General features: G+C 42.5%; 1 long non-coding RNA gene across 2 annotated transcripts; it reads left to right on the forward strand.

The window, feature by feature from the left end:
- The first annotated feature begins 4,674 nt into the window (after nt 1-4,674).
- On the forward strand, nt 4,675-9,342 carry LOC146302908 (uncharacterized). 2 transcript variants are annotated; one of them, XR_014758268.1, is made up of 4 exons: nt 4,675-7,923; nt 8,029-8,875; nt 8,968-9,067; nt 9,252-9,342. It is a non-coding gene; the product is annotated as an uncharacterized LOC146302908 (long non-coding RNA). The 2 variants fall into 2 exon arrangements; XR_014758262.1 differs by having other exon boundaries at nt 4,675-8,875.
- The last annotated feature ends 14,835 nt before the right edge of the window (nt 9,343-24,177 follow it).

A 24,177-nucleotide genomic window follows, 5' to 3' on the forward strand; every position in this document is an offset into this window, starting at 1 on the left:
CTGTTTGGTGGTGATAGGAAGCGGCATGATCAAATAATTTGTTGTAATGAACCAATGAAACGTGAGAATAGCAGAAAACAAGAAATATTAATTCACCAGTCATATTTTCATGGAGGCATCTATTGGATAAATGTGGTAAATCCTCCGTTGTACACCCCCAAAATATTGTTTTTTCAGGTATTTTGAGCTGGTTTTGAGCACTCGTTGGGCTGGATTTCTTTTTTGCGAAGCAGCGGGCGCCGGCCGCAGTGGAGAAAAACAATCGATCCTAGGTATGTGTTTTATCACCCAGTATTTTTGCACTGGCTACACTGCACTGTACCTGGCCCAATTATGGAGTTTTTTATTTAGAGGCAATTCAATTTCAGGCCTTGGGCCTAGACCTCGGGTCAAACTACAAACATCATAAAACACTCAAGGCTCTAGGTATCAAGCCCTATGGCTCAATATCATTTGTTTCCAAAATGTGGGGAGGAATAATATCAGACAAGGAGATCAGTGCACAGTCTGACTTGTACACTAACATCAATTCAGGAGATCCGGTTATGGCAGACAGGGGTTTTTTGATTGTTGAAGAACTGGCTAAATGTGGTGCCACACTGGTCATGCCTTTATTCCTCAAGGGGAGACAGCAGCTAAAATGTAGCTGGGCCAAACACTATTATAAAATGGCTATGAAAGCAAAATACAAATATTTCATTAATTACAGTAATTTGTACAGTACACACAGTAAACACAGTATTTACAGTAAGTACAGTACACACAGTATTTACAGTAATTTGTATTGTATTATTTATAGATATATGTATATTTAGGAGGTTTACTTATTTAAGCTTAGCATAGATGTAATTTATGTTCTGTGTACATATGTTAGGCCTATGTAAATGCCAGGTGCTTGCGTTGCCTCAAGAATGTGCATCGAACAATAAAAGACTTGAACTTGAACTATATGAAAACAATATATATATGCTATATACAGACATATACCTACTATATGAAACAATCAGTATTTAACTGATAAGAAATCTTAATGTTTGCTTTATCCAACATTTAACGCTACCTTTCTACTGTCAACTCTGCTTGCTCATCGAACCACACATCTTCAAAACTGCTCATCATTGCAATGATAAAGTTTCCATAGTCAATAAGATAGATAGGTACTTAATTAACCCCCGAAAGAAATTTTTTGTGTCCAGACAGATAGCTAGAAAGCTCATGCAGTCCAGAAAATCTTTAATCGTTAAGATGGATATTGTAGCTACAGCAGTAGCTAGCGATCTCAGTCACTACGAGTTTGATACACCGTTACAATATTACCGTTATTCTCTAACAATATCAACAGCAACGACATTGGGAACATTGGGCATTGTTTTTCAGTTCACAAGCATAATCATGAAACGTGTTATAATCATAATAATTATAAAACGTGTTTGTGGTTAAATGACATGGAAAATCCTGTTGGCTTCAATGGCTTGTTAAGGTTAACTATCGTCTGCCAAGATTGACGTTATCCACCCGGAAGTAAGATGTTTGTTCTTGTGACGTCAGGCTGAAATGTCCTATTGCGATCGCAATGCTATATTTAATTGTTATGATTTGGTGTCGCACGACCACGTTTTTTGGGTTGCTCGTTGGTCTTTTACTCAGGATTATATCCAGGTTATCAAACCATGGGAACTATATGTTTTCGTCTGACGAGCTACCACTTTTCCATAGAACATCACGCACTTTTAGCTGTTTAAGTTTTTAACTTTCAACCAACATTGGTCCACTGTGCAATAATGATGCTTTATTTCAGTATATCACTAAATAATTTAAATACCTTGCTACTCTAATGTGTCTCCACAAGTATCTCTGCCATATGATCATCGTGCTCACGAAGCGGTATCGACCTTCCGAAACAATTTGTACCAACACAAACGTGTCGAGCGTGGCTTCAAATTGACAAAAACCACGTGATCACCTGTCGAAGTGTTGAAGTGTGACGTCCGAAGCTTCGGACCTCACATATCGGACATGCATTGCCAACTCATTGTAAGGCATACTAAAGTTGTTCTGATCGTGGCAGAGGGATACATATTTGTCGAAACAACAAATGTTGTCTTACTAATGCTTTGTATACAACCATTCAAGGTAACATGTGTTATTTACATCAATGTGACAGCTAATCTAGAAGAACCACAGTGTATGCCAATCACGTTAACTCTTGTAAACTTGTTTTACTTGTCTTTACTGACAGATACATTACAGGTTATGTTCCAGAAGATGGAGACATTGGAGGAGAACCAGCAAGAGGCTCTCCTATTCAGGCGACGACAGGGCAAACACGCTGAAGAGGTGCCAGTGATGGACCTACAGGTGGCCCAAACACAGGCTGAACTTCAAGACCTTGAGGAGCGCCTTAAGGTGCTGGAGTTCCGAAAGTGTGGTAGGTGTTTTGAGATGCCGTGAACTATGGCTTACACGCAGCGTTCAAATTGGTGCTAACAATAAGTTAATGACTTCTAATTGCAGATGCTGTGATGAAGTGAGTCTAGAAGAACGCTAGTAGCGTTAGCTAAAAAAAACATCTCCACACTGCAGCTGTTAACAGCTCGTAGGATGTCAAACGGCGGCTCATGTTCGGCACTACCCCTTACTTCCAAAGTCTTTCAATAGGTGGACCTATCTGACTAGTGACTACTAACCTGAACTCCATCGCCACAGCCTAAACTTTGTCTGTTCATGAAAATAATTCATTTCAGCCTAGACCGTACAACGGAAGTAATGTTAAATCGAATTAAACCAACGCAATCGCTACCAAGATAGGCTAGTAAGTAGTAATAGCCTACAATTTACCGGGGCAGCTTCTCCACACAGCAGGGCTATATCGCATTTTGCCTTGTTACTGACAATGATCGCTACCACTGACATTTTTATGAATGAGTGATTTTCCCCTAACTAAATGTCAAGCTTATTCACGTTTTTGGGGGCATATTTTCAGTTAGCAGATGGTACTATTTTAATCGCGATTCCATCTGAGATAGCTACTGCTGGTACGTCGTTGTTAAAATAAGCTTCAAAGGGGGTTCTTTATTAATGAATGAATGCAATATGAGTAGGCTAAATGCCTGAAAATATCACGAGAAGTTAAAAACTTGCAATGACATTTAAGTCATAGAGATTAGGTTAATTTTTACACCGGTCTGCCAAATGTTTTCGTTTTACATTGTGATATGAAACACGTTTGTGAAATGTAGCTAGCTAGCTAGCTAAATATGACAGCTCTATAGCTACTACGCTGATATTATTAGAGCTAAGCTAGTAGATCTACTTTCGGAAACAGTGGCCTGCTATTTCACAGAGGAGTTAGCTCTAGCTGTTACCCCAGCACATCTGCTACTATCTGCAGTGTTACCAAGTGTTAGACTTAGCTACAGCTAACTCGCTACCTTGTTAGTCTTCCGTTCCAGACCTCTTCTGGGAGGTACTGTACAAATCGTCCAGCCACCAGCTAGTGCCGTAGTGATAGTCAGTTAGCTAAAAAAAAATCTAGCTAGTCTAGTCAGCTTTGTTGTATTTGGTAGAACACAAAGTGATTATTTAAAGTCAAGTAGCTAAGTGAAATGTTTGGTTTACACATAACAACAGACCAGGATGGTTTACAAAGATGCCTTTTCCATTCATACGTCTGAGCTTACTTTTAAATAACAGAAAACATTAATATATGGAGTTTAGATGGTTTTATGAATCAATAAGTCCTACACCAGCTTGCGATCCACTTGGGTCGGGAGTCGGGACCCACCACTTGAGAAACACGGTCTTACAAATAATTAGACTAACTGTAATATTAGACGTCCCATAGCCTACAATTGACCCTTTAAATATAGCAAAGATGGGTGTTGATTTTTTAATCCTTAATGTATTGTGTAAAATTAGCTACATTATGCTGATGTCTTTCTAACCCGGTGCAACAGGTGCCCTGAGAGGATTAAGGAGTTGAAGAAGCAGATGCTGTGTCTTCCTCTTGTTGGGCAACCAACAAGTTGCTTATCTGATTACAATTTAATAAGTTACCTAGCGCTGCATCTTCATGAGCTACATTTGGCCTCCTTCTCTTCCAACCAACCAGTATCACCTCTCCTCCATCTGAGTGATGCATGTGATTTTTACAAACTTATTATCAAGGGAACACAATGGTCAGAACTGCAGTCATACACTTAAATGCTTTTTTAAATATGTAAACACCAGAAGACTATGGGCAGCCGCAAGCACACCCTCACAATTTCCCCAGAAATTGTATGCTCTCTAGTTTATTTTAAAGGTCAGCAAGCAGAACTGGACGAGGCTCTTGTGGCAATGGTTGTCAAGGACTCCCAGCCATTTTCTGTGGTGGATGATGAGGGATTTAAAGGATTTGTAAATAAACTTGATCCTACGTACATCCTGCCCACCAGACAGGCACTGAAGACCATGGTGGCCTCCAAGTGTGAGGTCAGTAAAGCAAAAGCTATGGCTGGGATGTCAGAAGTCCAGTCAGTGAGTCTGACATCAGACATGTGGACTTCCATGAACATGGATGCCTTCCTTGCCGTCACATGCCATATCATTAATGTTGATTTCAAGCTCTCCACCGTGCTCTTGGGGGTGACCAAGTTCCTGCAAATGCACACAACCGAGCACATAAAGGAGGCCAAGAATGTTCTTCTTGGAGAATGGGGCCTGAAGGACAAAGTTCATTGCCTCATTACTGACAAAACTTCCAACATGATTTTATGTGCAAAGCTACTGAAAATGCGCCATGTGCCTTGTTTTGCCCACACCCTCAACCTGGTGGCAAAGAAGGCACTGGAGGTCACCCCTGAGATACAGGACATCCGCACAGGAACACTTCCGTGTTATGAACTCCTTGGGACCTTCCCGAGGTGCGGAGGAGTCATGTGATAGGCAACGCACCAAATATGGAACTTGAATCTGTCGGCGTCCGTCAGAGCCCCTCGGAAAAAGTAAAAAATTCAAACATAAAGACCAAAAACTCAGAAATCAGCCCACTGTTTATCTGGCCGGGCTCTCCTCTGCTGATTCTCTTGCTTTGTGACGCGTTTGACGTCAAACACGTCGCAAAGCGCGCAGCAAGCACTGCTGCCTGTGGCAATGAGCACTTCTGCCTCCGGAGCAGACATCGCATTTACGCTGTTTTTGAAGCAATTACTGGATCGATTAAAAAAAATTACAAAACGTTTGTACTCATAAACCTCCATATTCTTAATAGACATTTGGATTCTGAATAGCAGTTACTTTTATAGAAATGAAATGTTGTATTTCTGTAATTTTCAAACTTTGCCAAGACATCCGACGGGCCGCCGAGCTGGACGCCCTGTTTGACACCCCTTATCTAGTCAAATGTGTTAGAAACATTAAAGAACAGGAACATGTTAGTAGAAGGCTTTGTTATCGGTATAACGGTAAACATAACAAATCAAAAACGAGTAGAACCAAATTATGAACGACAAAACTGTAAACAAATGCAACGCAAAACATGGTGTCTATCGAACTGTAGCCCATACCATGATTTTACAAATCGAATCTGAAAACGAAAACAAGATCATTGTTAAAGCACTTGCTGTCCTCAGTGTCACATGCATGGGTCAGTTTATTTTCTCGGCAATCACACACCCTTCTCCAGAGAACGTAAGAGAAAAGTAGCTAAGTGTATAATGAAATTCTGCCCCCTAAAATGCAGGAAATAGCGTTTCAGAGGGTCTAGATTTCTTTTTTTTTGTGGGGCAAAAAAATCTTGCCCCTCCATCACAAAAACCGTGCCGCCGCCTCTGAAAGCGATACTTTTTCGAGACAATTGTGTCAAGTAGCTCGTTGCTTCGGAAAGCTTTTTTCCCCCATCACTACATATTTGCCGTTCCTTCACTTCATTCTCCCACGTTTTCCCTCAACTAATTTCGCTGCTAATGAGTGGCACGGCTGTCTCCGCCAAGTGTAAATTCCTTTTTCAACCCACAATGCACTACATTTTGGTTTGCTTCCTGGAATAGGTCAATATTAAGTCCAATTACTTTCAGACCTAAAGCGAACCGAACCATGGCTCAATTGGAACCGGACCGAGTCCCATCTTTTTAGGGAGACCATGGTTCGGTTGTTTGATCCGCACTAGAGTTCGAATGCGTGTTCTCACCTCTCCAAACGAACCGTACTTTCAGAGAAAACGGACCATGGTCAGATTGAAACGGACCAAACATGTCAGGTGTGAAAGCACCCTAAATGTCTGATCCTAGAATTGCCCCTGGTACAATTTCTGGGGAAATTGTGGGGTGTACCTGCGTCAGTTACAGATGGGGCCGTTTTTTACTGACATTTTTACAACTAATGTACAGCGACCCACCACATAAGCTAGAGTTTGAATACATTATTTAATGTCACATTACCTACTGAACATGCTAGTTTTAGCTAAATGACTTAAATGTATGATGCGCTTTTCGATCAGTCCTCCAACACCACGACACGATACATGCCGAGTATAACAGTGCAAACAGAGGCAGGGATACAGTAGCAACGCTAGTGCTAAATGAGTATTTAGTTGCTCGGCTCCAAGTCGCAAGGTAAGAAGGGCTCGTGAAACTGACCAAAAGAACGAAGGGAACTCCACTTGTCTGGCAGATTAAGACATGTTCGTAGGGACCTAGGGAAAACTAGCCTAGACTTTCCAAGACTTTTAGCTAGGTTTATAGGTACCTAGCGAAAAATAGCCTCAACTTTCTTAGAGTTTTAGCTACGGTACTAATGCTGAGGGCTAGCTGATATCGCTGTCTTACTAGAACGCCGTGTATATGCGTTGTTGCGAACGTGTGCTGACGTTGTGCACACCAAATAAATTCAATTTTTTTAGGCACATGGGCGAGTGCTTGTAAAAAATGTTCGCACTGTCTAAAAAATTGGTCGCAAAATGCGACTATTTGGTCACAGTCTGGAGCCCTGCATATAGGTTTGAAATTGAGGCTATCTAGCCTGTGTATGTGCTATCAGATTCACATTGTTTACGTTAGGATTTTGCTAGGTAGGTTAAACCCTCCAGAAAGTTATGTTGAAATGCTGAAAATGCATGCATGCAAACCACCCACAAAAGAATCAGTGAAAATAAACGTTCAGAACTGTTAGAAAACCTTGTCCCAAAATAGTTTATTTAGCCCTGAATTTTCAAGGACTCTGGAGCTAGCGCAATTTGTACATTACATCTGTTTTTGGATAAGTGTATTCGTTTGAACCTTTACAGTAGATGCGCGAGTTCAAAATATTTCTGACGCTTTCACCAGAGTGAGTTATTTTTCCAAAACGGAAGCTATGTAGCTTTAATTAGCTTCCATTACCTAGCAACCTAACATAATACTCGAACCAATGCTACTACTTGCTATAGTGTTACTTGTTAGCCTACTAATTGTACATTTTGAAAGCCATACTATAGCGTTTGTCATATAGCTTTTGCCCATCGGAAAATAGTCGGTTGGAATGTTCAGAATCACACATGTGCGACGCTACGCTGTGGGGCGCTGCTTTCGAACAATCACATATGTGCGATGCTACTCCTTTAATATCCATATTCTAATACTATGTACGTAAACAATCATCCTTACAACCGGTGTTACAACCACCATCGGTACATGGAACGTAAGGACCGAGTTCGAAGCTGGAAAGACTGCACAAGTTGCCACCGAGATGATGACGCCAAGAAAATGGGCTACACTTGGGTACAGCTTGAGATGTAGGCTCAGGACCGAGATGCTTGGAGAACTCTTGTTTGCGGCCTAAGCCCCAGAAGGGGTTGTAGGCGATGATTGATTGATTGATGTACGTAAACTACATTACACTTTCGTTTCTGTACAGATTATCCTACCAACGTCACACGGCCTAGCACTGTGTCCCTAGGAAAGGATGGTAAAGTAATGAATGACCGTTTATAACAGTGACAATAATTGTATGAGCCAAGGCAAAGGCTATGTTTTGAAGCAAAAGCATGACTTCAAACTTTTGCATCACCAGATGGCATACCCTTAGGTGTCAACTCTGGTCTGGTGGAGGAGAACCCATTGGGGGCCCAGGAAAACAGCTGGCAGCCAGGCAAGTGCAAATATAAGACACTCAAAAAAATACTCAAAGCTTCTCAATAGCATTGCCAACTTATTGTAAGGCATACATAAGTTGTTCTAAAGGTGGCGGGGGGATACATATTTGTCAAAACAACAAATGTTGTCATACTAATGCTTTGTATACAGCCATTCAAGGTAACATTTGTTATTTACATCAATGTTAAAGCTAATCTAGACCAGGGGCGGGGAACGTCCTGGCCCAAGGGCCGTATGCGGCCCGCGAAATCATTTTGTCCGGCCCGCCATGGCACTGCAGGAACCATATTATTAGGTGCATTATTGGTTGGCAGCAGCACTCTTTTAATATGTGGAAGAGGACCGTGGAGGCGCGCAGCGTTGTGTACCAATGTACCCAAAAAATTTGCTAGCATTAACTGTGGAATTCCTTTCTAGAAAATCAAACCCAGAATACGTTGTTGGTTTGGGCTAAGCCCCGAATGTTTACAACGTATGGCTCTGCGCCTGATTAACACTCAGATCGCTAAGCAGTCTCAAAAATGGTAGCAATATAACAAATAATACGATCCTTTCCATAATCATGAAATGTTCGATGCACCACTAGTCAAAACAGGGTGCATCCGTGCCAGCTAACATCACAAACCTCACCAAAGAGAAGCAGTTACAGTTACAGGGCAGACACTGAAGAGGTGCCAGTGATGGACCTACAGGTGGCCTAAACACAGGCTGAACTTCAAGACCTTGAGGAGCGCCTTAAGGTCCTGGAGTTCCGAAAGAGAGTGGTAAGTATTTTGAGATGCCATGAACTATGGCTTACACGCAGCGTTCAACGCTCAAATTTGTGCTAACAATAAGTTCATGACTTCGATTGCAGATGCTGTGAAGTGGAAGATGGGACTGGGAGAGAAGGCTGTGGAGCTCCTCATAACGGAGACACTCAAATACGCCCCGGCAGCCCATTCAAAACAAGTCAGGTGAATGAATCAAGATTGCAGCTTCCAACCTTTCACATGGCTATATGACAAAAAAATAAAATCCCATAAAAAATATTTGTTGATGTATATTATTCTAGATGTGATTTTTTTATGACTTGTATAGCTTTTTCACACGTGCAATTATGTTGATGGGACACTAACTTATTTTGTGCTTCATTGTCAGGGCCAACAGACAGGACCTCTAGCGGAGATTGGCAGAAGATTTTAATTCACTGTTTGGCACTTTGTTTGAAATAAAATGACTGAATGTTACATGGAAATGTTGCCTTGTTTATGATTAGCTTGAGTTAGGCTACACAGCACACAAACATAGTCCTCCTAAAGTATATATGTAGCCTATTTTACAAGAACAAGTACGCTCTTGTATAATACGTTGCTAGGAGGTTGTGGTTACGGACTGGCAACGTCACAAGATTACGTTGCGGTTACCTTCTGGCGTCCCACAGATGCACAGTCTCGCAATGTCGCCAAAGACGTTGCGGCAACGTATGTTTGGTCATCAAGTGACGTTGCGGCAACGTAAGGGCAACGTAACTGTGTTAGCTGGGTACCTTGTTTGTGAAAATCTTGATATTGATTTGGGGATAATGACATGGCTTGTTAGCTAGCTGGTCTTCTTGTCATTATCAAATTATATTTACTGTTTGTCAACCGTACACAATGTTCTTGTCTATGAATCTTGCTAGCTTAACTTGGCTTTCTGGGTAATAGCTCAGTCCTCCGCTGCACGTAAACGGGCGGGGCCCATGGGCTGTAGCCCAATCAAGCCCAATGGTAGCTAAATCCAGACCCTGGTCACGAGTGATTATTATTAGGTGTGATCAACTTCATGCTGCAGCCGGCTGACTTGAAGCTGAGAATGCCATTGGCTGCTTCAAGTCAGCCGGGCTGCAGGCGACGCCGGCGCAGCATGAAATTGAATGCACCTATTATTATATTAAAAAAAATAATAATAGTCACGAACTGAATAAGGTTACCGGAGCACACTCCGGGGGCCAGTCCAAAGCAGCTCAGGGGCCGGATTCAGTCCGCGGGCCGCCTATTGAGGAGCCCTGATGTAGCCTATTCATGGTTTACCAGGTAAAACAAAGAAATGTATCCTGTGAGATATGCAGATTTTCTGTGTACATAGAAGCTTGAGTCTCTGTGAAGTCAAGAGGTCATGCAGCGAAGCCCCCCTCTGAGCAGAATATAGACATAGAACGCACACAGTTCAGACAGTTAGGAGACATTAAGGCAAAACTTACAAATAGGGCTTATGTGAACAACAACCACTTCACCTGCCTTGTACATTCTAATGTATCAGTGTACTGACCACTGAAGACCCGTTAAGGAAACAATTCTGTACATTCTATGTTTAACATGGCCACTACTGTATTTAAGCTCTCTTGTAAGAGAGAGTTCTCACTCATGCTAGCCACTCTGTTGTGGATTAGTGGCATGATCCAAGGTCGAGCTAATAAACCGAGTCAACCCTTTTTCTAATTGTCGTGACTCTTTCCGGCCTGCCTGCTGACAGATCCATCCTTACAATTGGCGTCTCGAACAGCTTTTTATTTCAGACAGAGCCCAGGTGAGCAGACTTTGATTGTAATTATCAAATGGTTATGTTGACTTCTGCTTACCTGGGGGGGACTGGCTGCTGGGATAACGAATCTGGGTAGTTTTTGAAGGGGGAGTGAATGATTTCTGTGAAGGCATAAGGTAATCTAACACCTTGATAGTGAATTGGCAGTGCTGTGCATTTTTTTCTTTTAACCTTCGCAATGTGGGGGGTCTGAGACAGCCCAACGGTTAAAAGAAAATGCTTCACTTTGTTTTTGTATGCGGTAAAGTTGTCGCAAACGATGGTGGGTCACAATGACTGATGGGTCAGAATGACCCGAGGAGAACACAAGGGTTAAATAGTGTTGTGTCTGCGTGGTCATAATGATGCGGTGAAAGGGCGTTGTGATGAATTACGCAGGAACCGTAAAATCCTTTAGTACAGATTGTTAGAAGGTCAGTAATTTAAGGGCAGGTAACCCGGTACTGTAAAGTCCATTTAACAAGTCTCGTTGCTGGTTTTAACTATATAAATCTTCATTTGATGGTTGGAGGCTACAATAATTAAGTAACACGTTGAAAAATACGTTAATTTGAAGTATTAGACTCGAGCAATGTTTCCAAGGATCTGAAAACGAATTGTGTCATATGAATTACAGTCATTAAAGCGCTAAATTTATGAATATAAAGATTTCTTCTTGAAAGATAATTCAAGATTAAAGATAAATACACAAATGAACGAAAATAAATTAAAGGTTTGACTTAGGATATTTTAATTAAACGTGCATGCAAAACATGGGGTGCCTATCAAGTAAACCGGATGCCTATGGTAATTAAATTCAGGACAGAGACCACCCAAGGAGAGAAATACCATGTCAGAGTCACAAAAAATTAATCTACATTTAAAACGAGTTCCAACTATAGATTTTACTCACAAGTCATTTGTTCCGAAGTTGTCCCTTTAGGAGGAAAGATGAGAGAGCGAGATATGCTCAAGGAGAGACTCGCCACTCCCCACACAACCCCTCCGAGACCATCCATGGCACCACCGGCCACACACCAGACTGACACACTTGTCGATTTGATGTGGGAGAAGTGACACTGTATACAGCCATGGACTTGGACAATGTTAAATGTATTATTAATGCCCCACAATTATATGTTTCAGATACATCATCTAAAATACTGCAATAGATGGGTTAAATGGGTTAACCCAAGGGGGGGGGGGGGAAGAGCACCAACGGGTTTATTGTTGGAATACTGCTTCAGCATTCCATGTATTGTACTTTGAATCTTTATTCAACTTCTTCTATTTCTTCCGTGACACCCTTCAGCACCTTCAAATCTTTAGCTATTAAAACCGTTCAACTATCAACGAAATAGACTTTTACACGTGTTACAAGTGGCTTGTTGGCATTTTGTCGTGTGAAATACAACCAAACTTTAGAAAACGCTTCTGCCCAGTTGCCATGTTAGCTGCATTCTGAATAAACTCTAAAAGTTTGCGCATGCGCAACGCCACAGAGAACCGTTAGCAGAATCGTTAAATAATTTAGCTGACGATTCCAAGGAAGTGGTTCCACTGGGAACCGGTTCTAAACAAGAACCGGTTCTCCATACCCATCCCAAGTGTGGATTGCCATGACTATAGACAGCTAGACTACAGGTAGCAAGCGACTGCGTTGTATCTGGCTTCCTTTGCGATGGCTTACAGTCTCGCTAAACAGAAAAACAGTGACATATAGCTCGTTGGCTTTGAACCTCTTACTGCCCTTGCCAGGACACCAATTTATCCTAGTGAGCTATTCTCAATGCTGGAAATGACTGTATTCAGTTACTGTGTAAAAATATACGCAGTTTTTCAACTGGCAAGCAGTTGTCAGATTTAGCCCAAGTTTAAACAGCTGTAATTCAGTCCTATATTGACATGTTAAGGTGATTGTGGTCTGAATATAATCTGTGCCGAATTTGGTGAATATTAGATACATTTTGATTTGGAATAGGAAAAACACTTTTTATAAAACGTAAAATGGCAGCCGCATCAATTCATCTGGTATCACAAGTTAAAGTGTGTCAGACACAGGATTGCCCCCTAGCGGTTAGATGACACAACCTTTTGTGGTCTTCTTTGGAACAGGGTCCCAAACACCTGTACCAAGTTTGACGTCAATTCAGCAAATATTTCCTGAGATATGATCTCACTTCCTGTTTTGGCGGCTTCATCGACGACTTTGATCAGCTTTACCGGAAAAACAGTTTTCAGAATTCAGAATCAGAATGGGTGTTTATTCGCCATGAAAGTTTGCACAGACAAGGAATTTACTTTGGCAGGAGAGCCTACATAGGCAGCCATTTTCGGCGCCAACTGAAAGGTTACAGCACATAACATGAGGAAAGAGGAGGAGAGAAAAAGGCAACCCCCAGACAATGCTCCTAGAGGAGTACAGTGTGGGAACAGGCAAAAACCTCAGCACATAAGCCCAACAACATTTACAAAGACACTTGCAATGGGGAATGGGGGGGTAGACAAGCAGCATCTGGACCTGCAGCCATGGTAGGCGCTGGACACAGACCCGCCAGCCACCCAGGGGAAACAAGCAGTCGAAGGCGTTGGATGGGGGTGGGGGGTTGGTGGTATCTGTAGTAGGTGAAAGTTAATGTGTGAGTAGGTCTGGGTTGGCGGCCCCGACCTAGGCCACAATCAGTCCGAGTCTCCCTATGCAGATAGTGTTGGCAAGGAGACATCCTTGGTCATGACCCGGGTAGAGACCAAGCCACAGATGTCGGTGGGGGAGGGGGAAGGGAAGAGCAAGATTCAGCGCTCTCCAGGGGAGTTGTTTTCCAGCAACGGCCTTGGCCAAGGCCTGTGTTGGTTACGGGGCTGAAAGTAGATAAGATTGGTGTAGTTGTTTTGACGAGTAGACGCGACTCAATTTTCACGTCCACCCTTCAGAAAGGTCTCCAACTCCTCAATCCTCCTTTGAAGAGCCGCAAACTTATCCCCGTTGTAATCCATATTGTGCTGTAAGTTCACAGTCTGAGCTCCGACAGCTCTACCCACTAAATCAATCACGTCGGGCAGCCTAAGGGGGCTTTTGATGGCTGCAGCCGTTTCCTTGACTTTCCGATATACAAGCCAACCGCCTATTCCAAACAGCAGAAAGCCTGTAATCACGGTTCCGAAAGTAAAGATGTCTTCAACATCCTCAACGGAAAGCGCCGCTAGACACACGACACGCCAATTCGCCCACGCGTCAATCGTGTAGCCAGCTGCGAACGTCCCGTCAGGACAGTTGGGTTCCCCCGAACCCGAGCTTCTCTTCGAGAAGATGGTGTCAATTGCATTGAGAGACCAGCTAATTAATTCCATGCTTTTAGTTTTGGAGAGTGATGGTGAGAGAGTATCTTGAGACAGACAAGACAGAGCGAAGCAGGAAAGGTCAGGGAGGGGAGGAGAGAAAAATGCGAGCGCCTTCGTCGAGAGCCAAAGGAGAGAAAATCGGAAACCATTTTTTGCTTATTGCAGCGCCACCTAGAAGTGAAATGGCATGACCTATCAGACCTCTATTTTGAAGAAGATTCTACAAAGATTTTAGGAGGAGATATGAAAAAACGCTTTTCCTTAACATTCAAAATGGCGGAGAATCTATATAACTGGGTATGACGTCAGAGTGCGTTGGACTCGTCTTGATCCAGGGAATACAAAGATACCTCATTTTCGAAAATGAGACAAGTGGTTCAAAAGTAAAGTGTGTAAATACACCTTCAACTTTGACCCATTGGTGGCACTAGATTGTTGGAATGGGAGACTTGAAACTTCATGAAATTGATGAGGGGACTGGCCCCAAAGAGTGTGCCAATTTTCACAACTTCTGACAATACGTTTCTAGGGGCTGCCATAGACTCCCATGGCAGAAGAAGATGTATAATAAGAAGAAGAATACGTAGAAACACTTGAGGTGGCTTCGCTGCTTCGCGGCTTGGCCACCAATAAAATTCAAGCCAAGAGCATGCATCCGATCTTAATGTATTGAGGGTATTTATAGCTTGTGACTTCCAGTCTTATCACAGCATGTTGTCATTTGTATTTTTTTTTTTACATTAATGTGAAGGGTGGGCCTGCTTTTTCGAACATAATAAATTCATTCTTGGGCTGATGGAGCACACGGCGACTCGGGAGATTTTCCTCCACGCTGCTCAGCCAACATCTGTACTTGTTTTTTAAGAACAGCAGGGACGAGAATGTCTTTTCGCACAGATATGTCGACCCAAAGTGTGTAAGAATGGCCATAGCGGCCGCAGACAGTGCGGGGTACTCCTGCGCAACTGAAAGCCAAAACTCATCCACTGTCTTGGATGCAAACAACATCTGCAACGTCCGATCACTGGAGAGCGCAAGCTACGCATCTTCAAGCTCAGAGGCTACTTAGCTTGAAGCGCAGCTGCTGAATGGCTGACGTATCCAGTCATATTTTTCCACATTCTCTGCGGGAAAGTATTGGTGGAATTTTTGCAGGAGCTGGTGGAGGTGACTGATTATTGAGGATGTAAGTGAAGTGACATTAATGGCACTCTCTTCCAAAAAGTCATGTAGGTCTGAGAACATTTCAAAATCCCCACTCTCGATACGGGCTGCCCAACGCTCCAGCTTTTTCATGAAAGCATTGACTTTGTCTGACAGGGATAATATGTTACTGTTGGGGCCTTGCAGTGATATATTTAGTGAGTTTAATTTGTCAAATATACCCGACAGGTATGCAAGACATGCGATCCACGTTGAGTCGGCAAGATGATGCGCAAAAGTGGAGTGTGTGTTGGAGAGAAAGGTGCGCACCTCATCTCTCAGCTCGAATAGGCATGTAAGAACCTTTCCTCTCAAAAGCCACCTAACCTCTGAATAGAACAGAAGTGATTTGTGAGTAGCTCCCATCTCTTGGCATAGAATGGCAAAGAGTCTGGTGTTTAGGGGGCGTGACTTGATGTGATTGACTATTTTGACTGCTGTTTGGAGAACATCCTCCAGCCTTGGTTCCAGTGTTTTAGCTGCCAAGGCCTCCCTGTGGATAAGGCAGTGGGTAAACCTGATGTGTGGTGCAACAGTGAGAACCTTTGCTTTAAGTCCTTTATTTTTCCCCATCATAGCTCCGGCTCCATCAGTGCATATGCTTATGCATTTTTCCCAACACAACCCTGCGTCTTCCATCCAACTTTTTGGACAATTGAAAATGTAATCACCAGTACACCGTCCTTCTAATGGAGCACAGAACAGCATATCCTCATGGAGTTTTCCCTCGTGACTGTAACGAATACACACCATCAGGTGTGCGACTCCATGCCTGTGGACTCATCCAGCTGCAAAGAAAATCTGCTGTTTTGTACTCGCTCAAGCAGTTGACATTTAATATTGTGGGCGATGACGTAAATGCGCCTGGACATGGTGTCATTGGAGAAGGGGATGGTCTTCAATGCATTCGCAACCTTTTCGCTGTGCATTGCACTCACCATTGCAATTGCTGCAGGGAGGAGTAGACTCTCCGCAATTGTGTGTGGCTTCAGAGATTTTGCTACTAGGTGCTACTAACCTCATAGGATGCTGCGAGGGCTTTGGTGGGCACAGTTGCTTGCCCATGCATTGCAGACTTTTGCCCAAGCAGTGCCGTTTCTTTCCTTTGAAAGAACTGAATGGGTTTCTGGGCATGATCTGGGAGTCGAGTTTCTAAATGTATTTTCATTTTAACAGGTTTTAAACTTTTGTGTGCCAGAACGTCGCCGCAAAGCACACATTGTGGATGCTCACCTGATTTTTAACATGGCACGTGAATTGAATGTATTCCTTTAGACATTTGTGATGCTTTTTTTTCTCACCGGGGTCCCCATGCATGCCTGTCCCACCTGAAGATTGCGGAACAGAGGCACTGGTGGATGGTTCAGAGGCACTGGTGGATGGTTCAGAGGCACTGGTGGATTGCTCTTCCGAGCTTTTCTCTGATGTTCTTAGCAGCCATCTGTCCGTGACATGTGTATGCTAACAACCCCCGAAATGACCTGTTCTCCCAGCCTAGTTCAGTCACTGTATACCACAGCCTAATGGCTCCTGTTACCGTGGAAACGAAACCAGCTGTAGCTGCTGCAAATGACCAACGCAAAAAAGATCATTATTCTAAAATGGCCATTAGATGGCACTAAACTTAAAACCCTTTACTTCCTAAGCCAACATTCAATATGCTGTTGAAATATGATTCATATTAATAATGTATAATTGTCATATTAAATCATATACCATATTGAAGAGGAGAACTAAGGGATTTTTATGATATTAAGAAATATATGATTACTTCAGGACAGTAATATTTTATCAAGGTGATTTCAGGCAGCCATTTTTTACATAACCTTCTCCATCCACCATACCTCATCAGACAACTTCATTAATTTTTAACCACTTTATTTACAAGATGGGGAAATACTTTGAGTAGGTGGAATATCCACAAATATGTGGGACATGTAAAACAGAAGACATATTAGAAATATCATATTTTGATTAAAAGTTATGACCATTCTAGTGACTAGTGGAAACATGGGGGAAACCGGAATTCTGCTACCCCAAAAGTAGTAGCGCTATGGCTGGATACTCCTAGCCTGGCTCTGCCTTCCTATGTACTTCCGCTCAATTTGGATTTTGCTTCTGTACTAGGTCTGGGAGCTTGGCTCTGAAGTCGGATTCCAGAAACAAATATTTTGTAGGTCCAATCAGCAAACAGAGGGAGTGGCTGAGAACGATGACGTTAATGTCGTGCACTGGTTTGAGTAGTTCAGTAATGGCATTCCTTGCTGAGTTTTGTTGGTGGCCATGATGTTGTGGCCCTCCTCCCCACGGGGTTCGGGAAAAGTTTGATTTTCCAGCTACGGCAGCTAGCTCCGTTACAGTAGTGGTGAAGTAGTTGGCTAAGGCGAACGCTTGCGATTGGTTATGGCAAATCAGAGTGGCTCTGGGCGGATCCAATAGTTTTAAACTTCAACAGAGGACCCGCCTTCAAGGAAGTTAACTTTTTTAAATCGAGAGATCCTAGACCCTCTGTACAAATGAAATGTACGAGGGTATGGTTAGGACCAGGCTAGGATACTCCTCCCGATAACTAAAAAACTTTCGAGTTTCTTCCACAATCGACCAAATTGGCCAAACAAGGCATGTACATTTACCTTACAGTGTACATAACCTAGCTAGTTAATGTTGTTTTTCCAGCTTTTCTAGAAATCTGCTCAAATCGAGGCTTAACAGTGCTACTACTACCGTCATAGCTATCTGTCCTGTCGGGCACGTAATTCTTTCCAAAAAAAAACTTGCGTCACTCTGTAGCGTGGTTTGCTCGTTTAAGATTAGTAATACTTAATTTCTAATAAAGTATAGTAGTTCTTGGGGCACCACCTCTGATTCGTGAAAGGGACAGAGGAAACCTTGTTTAATAGTATCGAATAATAGCACTCGTAATAATCAGTCTAATCTTAAGTAGTAAATTCTATGAAAGTAGAGCAGATCATATAACGTGAGAGATAAGCAAGTATTATACACAATGATTTATTTAAGAGAATGTAATTATAGTGAACACATACCAGACAAGTTATGGGTTAGTTGGGCTAAAGCAGTACAGTAGGCCTAAATTCTAATGAGAGCGCGCTACACAATGGTTGCGTAGAGCGCGTGTGGAGGGGAGGGGAGAAGTTGAGGAAGAGGTAGAGATAGGAAGAGGCTTCTATAGTAACAATGGACGATCAATGGAAACTGACCTAACGATGATTAAGTCAAATCATTTGTAGAATACAATCAAACATCCACAATTCAATCACAACATGCCAATATGTCACAAGTAAGAAATATTGCAAATCGCAGTTACTTTTGTCGGTTTGAAGAACGGAGTCAAATGGTTCGTTATGTCCAACGAACAGATTTGGAATCTCTCGTCAAAGTTCCGGGCGCTCAGTGAAGGTGCAGGTTAAGAGGAATAGGTTAGAGAGTGACGCGTTCACTCACAAGTTTATCCTACGAACAAGCGGGGGTGATTGTACGTTTGGGGGTTAAATACCCCAAAGAACAGGGGGTCATCCCTGTGAAGGTGACCTCTCTCATTGGTCAGTTACTTCCACCTGGGCGTTGTCCTGGGACCTGCCCAGAGGTGTGAAGTGGCTGATAGTTTTGAGTTCCATTATCTCAAATGTCCATGGAATGCTCAAACTTCAGAATATAACAATACAACGTTCATAACTGGTTTTGTTAGTATGATACAATTATTTTGATACCAAGATTGACTGATTTAACTATACCTGAAGGGAAGTTATAATCAAACATCAATTAACAACGTTCTAGGTAAATGAGACAAACACATTCTAACACATCGACTACTGTCCTTGAATTAGTGTCCATGAGCCATGTAGTCCTTTAGAAAATGTTTGTAAGTCCACACAAGTAAGTTCCTTCAAGTAATTCCTTTTGTTCTGACAATGTGAGACCATGGTCTCTGTTCCTGACCCCATGCTGGGTCAGGAATTTGAAGCTCCTACTCTGGGAGATAAGGACAAAAGGGGAAGGACCCTTCCCTTGTCGGGGGTAGGGGAAGGTGTGGATGGTACCATGCTTTGTCTGTGGACTCTCTGCTACAACTCCCACAAACAAATTCTTCGTAAGTAAAAAGTTTAGACTTTTAATTGACAATATTGACAACACATATTAAGAAACTTGTCTTTACTCATAATATCGTCTCCAATTTCAATTCGAAACTGTAAATCTAACACTATAGGCAATCTCCCATGGTATCCGCTCTGGCTCCGCCTCGGAAAACAATGGCTGCCGTTGCTGACGATACATTTATTTCCCCCTCCAAGTAACCCCTTAACCAATGATATGTGCTTTGAGCTTAAGTTGTCATGAATATCTGGCAGTTTTCAGAAATAAAATCGGTGATTGGACGGCAAAGATATTAAGGCAGGAAACATGGGAATTTGATTTCCCATATTTGAATTGTCCGGCAGGAATCATCTCGCTTCCGAACATTTTTAACGACCCCCCGAAAACCTTTTGGGTCGCAACCCCCACTTTGAGAACCGCTGCTGTAGGCTAGTTAGAACTAGAGCGAGCTAGCATCAGTTCCAAACACAGCAGCATCGTCGTTGAGGAACAGTTGTACTGTACTGTATGATGGAGCTGTGCCAAGGTAAGAATGTTTAAGTTCTTGGCCCATTTTCTGGCATCTAGTACATTTAACATTTCAGTATCTTAAAGTGCTGAGATTTTTTGATGCTAGCTAGAAATGTAGAAGCCAGAACGTAGCAAAAACGTTCTACGAAGTGAGTGATGACTGGTTAATGTAATGTTAAGTGTAGCTAGCTAATTTAGTGCACTATTTATATTTAGTGAGAAACTAATGCCTACAAACAAGTTTGTGTGAGAGGAAAGCTGTATTTAATTATTAATCCATAACTGTGGTCGCTTATTTTCACCAAAGTCTGGGAGTTGGTACAGTAAGAAATTGGATGATATTATACATGTGTCAAGGAACCATCAAAGAACAGAGTACAACATGGTTAATCTATTCACAAAGTGAATGTTTACTAAGCAAAACTCGACCCGTCAAAACTTTGAAAAACGTTAAACTTTCGAGGGACGTTCGCGACATTCCGGGAACGTCCTTCGTTGGTCATTATATAACGTAACCACCTTGTAAATTCCAAACGGTCCCCTCCCTGCGGAATCTATTATTCTACTAGAAAGCATGCAGTGGATGAACGGCGAGGTGCTCTTGAAATATTAGTGAATGTTTAGAGCAGTCCTATCAGGTGGTTGCACTGTCTCAAGCCGGAGACGAAACGTTAGCTGCTTTGTTTTCGGGTTGTTCCTTAGATGGTTGGTTGTCAAGTGACTGTCCTTATGTAAAAATAACCCATTAAAATAGTGATGTACCATCACTGAAACAAAACATCTGCGCTGGATCCTGCCTATCCAAGCACCAGCTGCAGCTGCGTCTCTGGAAATGTTCCATACTAGCCTACTTCAGCAAATCTCTCGCTGACCTGCGGGTTACTTGGTTGGATCCCAACTGTCCCTGCCCGTGAACCCAGTTGTTGAGTGAAGACGTTGAGAGACTACAGCGAAAGCTTTTGATCCCGCATCCTTCATTTATAATAATACTGTTTGATAATCAATTTGTGTAAATATTAGCTTTTACTTAAGTTTTAGCTTAGTGTTGATAGTATAGTTCTTTTTTATTGTGCTTTTAATAGTGTTTCTGTGTAGTTGGCTAGTTAAAAGTAATTTTGCGCACTTCTGTGAAGGTGGGCCACCCAAAGGACAGAATTTGAGATAAATGTATTTTAATACAAACTTTACCTGTATCTATGTAGAGGTATGTGTATGTTTATCGAACGTGAAATATGCATAGCCAGGAATATCGAAAATAAATATATATTTCTAGCCAATTTGAGTTGGCACTGATTTTATTGACATTAACTGTAGTCTAGCTCTAACTGTGAAGGCGAAGTCAGCTAAAGTGAGACATCGTATTGTCTTAAAGGTGACATGACATGCTGTTTTTGGATGCTTTTATATAGGCCTTAGTGGTCCCCTAATACTGTATCTGAAGTCTCTTTCCCAAAATTCAGCCATGGTGCAGAATTATAGCCACTACAAGTAGTCCTACAATCAGCTTTCCTCAGAACGCGCTGTTTCTGTGTCTGTAGCTTTAAATGCTAATGAGGAGGAGAGGGGCGGCAACATGCGCTAATGTTTACAACGGATGTATCGCAATGGCTCGTAGTCCCCGTTGCTGTAAGATGCCTCGAATTTAGCCATTGTCATCTGATCACCCTGGTTTACAGAGGTGCACACTCAGTCATTTCAATGTGGAGAAAGGCGGATATCGCGAGCCATAACACCAACAGCAGAACGGTTATCCAAATAAAAAGAATTGTACAACACTCGCGTTACAGCGTTTGTATTCACACACACACTTGATGCCATGTATCTTTAGCCTACGTTAGCAACAGTAACTCAGCTGTTAGCTGCAGAGCTAATGTTACAGCCACATTCTAAGGGTAGCTAGCAAGCTAGGTAACCATATATAGTAAAGCCACAAAATGATATAGCGTTAGTTAACTTGTCCAAGGTTAGTAGCTTGACCAAAGAGATTTAGGAATGATCCAGAATTTAATTTCAGCAAGGCCAGCTTTGTGTTGGCTCAAGTTGAGGAAATGTTTGGCGCAGACATACAACACTTTGGGAAGTTGTGTCGCAGCTTTTCCAGTGAAAATACAATTAAGATACGGGTTGTGCAGAGGCTGGGATGAAGGAACTAAAAAAAGATGTGTGCTTACATTTGTACATCCAAGCACTGAGCAACTGTTATGCTTCGTTTGTTTGCTCGCCATGATGTCTCCAGGAAAAAACGATATCGCACTCGCCCTTGCACGGTGGTAGCTCAGTTTCTCATGGGCGGGATGATCTGGTCGAGCAAAGCAGAGAGAGGGGAGGTAACCTTCCCCCGATCTACGTCACTCGGGGGAGATTTTCAAACAGGGCAATTGAACCTTCATTTTGTCAAAGGCGTAGAAGAACACGCAGGGCTTCGAAAATTCTAGCCACTAGGGGACCAAAGGCAGGCTAGGGGAACTCATATTAATGTTAAATAACCTCATAAAATGAAGTTTTCATGTCATGTCACCTTTAATTTGTATAACAAGTTATCGATAAATAAAAACATGCCTACACACTGGTGTTTTGTCAGCTGTTTTGAAAATACAAAGCAGTTGACAATTGAGGGCTACTTTTGGAGAGTTGAAGGCTACAGCTCCTTTCTAGTAGCTCTAGAGTAGCTAGCTACTTTTTGACAGTTAGCTACAATGAACAAAGAGTTTTGCAAGACATAAAAGTATATCTTTAAAAATATATATATTTAGCAATTGTAGTATACAAAGAATCAGGTAAACAGTGGTAGCACATGAAGATCCAGTGTACTAACTTTCGTACATAAAAATATACAACATACAAATCAATACAAACAGTTTCTACATAGACAAAAAAAAAAAACACGAAAACAAACTTACAATTAGAGGTTTCAGGGAAAGGGGACACTACAGTTTCTACAATTTCAATACTTTTTTTGTTATTCAAAGATCTCAGTGACTTCAGTAAAGATTTAATTTCTATGAAAAAAGGCACAAAATTAGGAAATGAATTAGAAAACTTATGCTTGTGAAAATAGAATTTGGCATACAGAATGGTATAATTAATTAGGTACTCAAGGACAGCATTACCTGAATTATCGTAGAAACAGATTATATCTTTAAGGCGAGTTCATGTCCCACCAACACTGCCACTAACACCCTGTTATCCACATTAACTGCATCACTCGACACTCTGTCCCTTGTCAACCAGGCCTGCGCGATCTTCTCCCTCCTGCCTGTGGCTCACGGATGTTATTCGTGAAGAACGGTCCATCCTTCGGGCAGCTGAGAGGAAATGGTGCAAGTTCAAAGACGGTCTGGACCTTGATAAGTATCACTCCCTCCTCAAATCCTTCTCTGCCCGCATAACTGATGCTAAAACCCACTACTCTCTGAACAAATTTAACTCTGCCTCAAACCCTCACAAACCTTTCTCCACCTTCTCCACCCTTCTTAACCCAAAGTTAACTATTGTACTCGCTGTGAAATATTTTACTGTTGATTGTTCTTCTACAGTCTTGAACTTTTTGTGGTTCATGTTGTTTTAATTTGTAACTGCATGCTCTTATGGGTCTTCCCTTTGGCACATGTTTAGTTTTTTCACACTGTATGCTTCATGTTTTGGCTGCTTGCAATGTTTGGGACTACCTCGTTGTTATGATCAGTGACCTATGCTTTTTTGTAAAGCACTCTCTTGGAAGTTGCTTTGGATAAAAGCGTCTGCTAAATGCATAAATGTAAATCCCAGCTAAACACTCCATCTCCCACAATCTCTCAATCACCCTGGGATCTGCAACGGTGACCCCCTCATCCTCTGCCAGGAACCGGGTGACCACGGATGACGAGTTCTCCCTCACAGCCCACATTGCTGCGGTCTCCCGGTCGTGTAGATTCACCCTCTACAACATCCGGAAGATCAGGAGATACCTGTCTGAGCATTCCAACCAGCTGCTAGTCCAGATGCTTGTCCTCTCCAAGTTGGACTACTGCAACTCGTTGCTCGCCAGTTTCCCAGCATGGGCAACCCGCCCTCTCCAGAGGATTCAGAATGCGGCAGCCCGCCTGGTCTTCAATCTAGACAGACGCTCCCATGTTACCCCGCTCCTCATCTCCCTCCACTGGCTTCCTATCACGGCTCGTATCAGATTCAAGACCCTGGTACTGAACTTCCGAGAGGTGAGCAGGACTGGACCCGACTACATCAAGTCTATGGTCCAGCCTTACACCGCCACCTACGGTCTTCTTCTGACAAACGTCTGGTGGTCCCACCGCTCAAGAGCGCCCGGTCCCAACACAAGCTCTTCTCCTGTCGGGCCCCCAAATGGTGGAATCAACTC

Source organism: Hypomesus nipponensis, chromosome 1 (assembly GCF_054491055.1).
Source record: "Hypomesus nipponensis isolate SF chromosome 1, ASM5449105v1, whole genome shotgun sequence".
NCBI classification, from domain to species: Eukaryota; Metazoa; Chordata; class Actinopteri; order Osmeriformes; family Osmeridae; genus Hypomesus; species Hypomesus nipponensis.